Genomic DNA, 2,464 nt, shown 5'->3' on the forward strand with positions numbered 1-2,464 from the left:
AAAAGGCACCTGCCTTTAAGGATCTTGAGCCAGAGCCAGATGATGAGCACAGTGACTCCTTGTTTGGGATGATACAAGAAGTAAGTGTAGACTCTCTCACTGTATGAGCCTCTCTAACCCAGTTTGAGTCTACAGAGTGGTAGGCAAACTAGGGTTGAATAGCCAGTGAACGCCATCTTTGAAGAAGCAGATGGTGGTAGAGTAAGAATAAGAATCGAACATCCCTGAAATTTAAAATAAGATCACATCAAACCTCCTCCCACCAAACACTCACACACACTGGCCCATGTAGCATTACTTAGTTTTACTGTATTCAAAAGAGTTTTTCTGTTCTCCTGGCTCTTACATTTATCTACAGGGTAAATTTCTGATGAAGAAGTTTCTGTGGACAGACTCTCAAACTCCCTCCTTGCCTGCTACTCAAACTGCTTCCAACCATAGCTTCCGCCCATTGGTCCCTTATCCACAAAATCTGTCCATAAATGTCTTTTCCAAGAAGAATTTCCTCCATTCAAATATAATCACAAAAACAATAAGAACATTACTACAACTATTCATAGTATTAACAGCAAGGAAAATAAAATAATCATAAACCTCAACATCAACCTGTTGAACATTTTTTTTTCCTTATTTAAAAAGAGAAATTGTACAATATAAACATAAAACATGAAGAACACCACCAGTTTCATGAAAAATGAGTTGTTCACACGTGTGATTCTACTTCTGGAGTCTATTCTCTTCTATTGGTCTATTTGCCTATCTTTATGCTAATGCCACTGCAACTGGACTAAGGTAACTTCTAATAAGTCTTGAAATCAGGTAGCATTATTTTTCCAACTAAGGTTCTCTTTTTCAAAGGTTTTCACTACTTTAAGTCCTTTGAATTTACATGAATTTCAGTCATATTGTCAATCCTACAAAAATGCACTCTGAGGTTTTGATGGGTTTGCCTTGAAATCGTAGATTAATTTGGGTAAGTCTGACATCTTTATAAATTCGTGTCTTTTGATCCATCTGTTGATATCATACTGTTTGTTTAGATCTCAATTTCAATTCAGCAGTGTGTGTGTGGTTTTACTGTGCATGGCTTATATATCTTTTGCAAGATTTATCTCTAAGTATTTCATATTTCTGATGCTTTTGTAAAGGTATTATTTTTAATTTCATTTTTTATTGTCCATTGCTAGCCTGTAGAAATGCAATTAATATTTGTATATTGATCTTGTGTCTTATAACTTTGGTGAACTCAGGTTTTAGTTCTTGTAGCTTTTTGCAAATTCCACAGGACTTTCTATGAAGAGAATCATGTTATTAATGAAAAAAAACGACTTTACTTTGTTTCCTTATCTGTATGTCTTCATTTTTCTTACCTTATTGTACAGGCTAGAACCTCCAATTGAATTCCAAGGATGAAAACATGGATAGATCTTGAGAGTATCATGCTAAGTGAAATAAGTAAGATAGAAAAGAACAATAACTGTATGATTTCAATAACCATATTACATATGTGGGATATAAAACAAAAAGCAACAAATGAACAAACTCATAGAAACAGACAACAGTATGGTGGTTACCACAGGGGAAGAGGAAATGAAGGGGAGAATAAAGAAGGTAAAGGGGGTCAAACATATGGCAACAGAAGGAGACGAGACTTTGGGTGATGAGCACGCAATGCAAATTCAGTACACTAGAAACTTATACAGTGCTATTAACCAATGTTCCCCCAATAAATTTAATTAAAAAAAAGAATGAGAACAAACATTCTTGTCTTGTTCTTGATGTTAGTGGAAGTGTGTCGAGACATCCATCATTAAGAATAATGATAGGTGTAGGTTTTTCCAGAGGCATTTATCAAGTTGAAGAAGTGCCATTTTATCACTGTTTGCTGAGAGTTGCTTTTGTTGTTAAATTTGTTGTTGTTGTTTTAATCAGGAATGACCGTTGCATTTTGTTAAAAGCTTTTCCCACATTCTTTATGAATGCAGATCTTCATTCAGTAAATAAACTTATTATGAGAGTGTATATGTGTATGTCTATGTGTTGTATATTTTTAATCCATTCTGAATGTCTTTCATTTAGTGACATTAACCAATTTACAACTAGTGTACATTCTTTTGTTAATTATTTTTTCCATATATTTTTTCATATTTCTAAATTTCTGTATTTTCTTTCATCTCCTTTTCTTTTTTTTCTGTATCTTGTGAATAATTAAAATTGTCTTCTCTGATTAAAAAAAATCCCACATCCTATTTTTCTTCCTATGGTTTTGGACTTAAATTATAATACCTATATATGTTCTCTTATGCCTTTTCATTGTTTCAACTTATGAAATATCTATTTTCTCTCTATGAAAAGGAGATGTCTCTTACCTTCTTTCAGGTTTCTTTGGCCTTAGCATAAGGCATATCCTAAAATATCTGGAATAAAATAATAAAAGTGGTATTTGAATTCAGTAAAGAAAGAA

At 33.1% G+C, this 2,464-nt stretch overlaps 1 long non-coding RNA gene across 1 annotated transcript in view; it reads right to left on the bottom strand.

Moving 5' to 3' along the window:
• LOC111737552 overlaps positions 1–2,420 on the bottom strand; it is a 163,856-nt gene extending 161,436 nt beyond the window's left edge. Inside the window, exon 1 of the long non-coding RNA XR_002779471.1 lies at positions 2,370–2,420. This is a non-coding gene — a long non-coding RNA (uncharacterized LOC111737552). The remainder of the gene's footprint in view (positions 1–2,369) is intronic.
• Between the last annotated feature and the right edge of the window lie 44 nt (positions 2,421–2,464).

Source organism: Pteropus vampyrus, unplaced genomic scaffold (assembly GCF_000151845.1).
Source record: "Pteropus vampyrus isolate Shadow unplaced genomic scaffold, Pvam_2.0 Scaffold28, whole genome shotgun sequence".
In the NCBI taxonomy this organism is placed as follows: domain Eukaryota; kingdom Metazoa; phylum Chordata; class Mammalia; order Chiroptera; family Pteropodidae; genus Pteropus; species Pteropus vampyrus.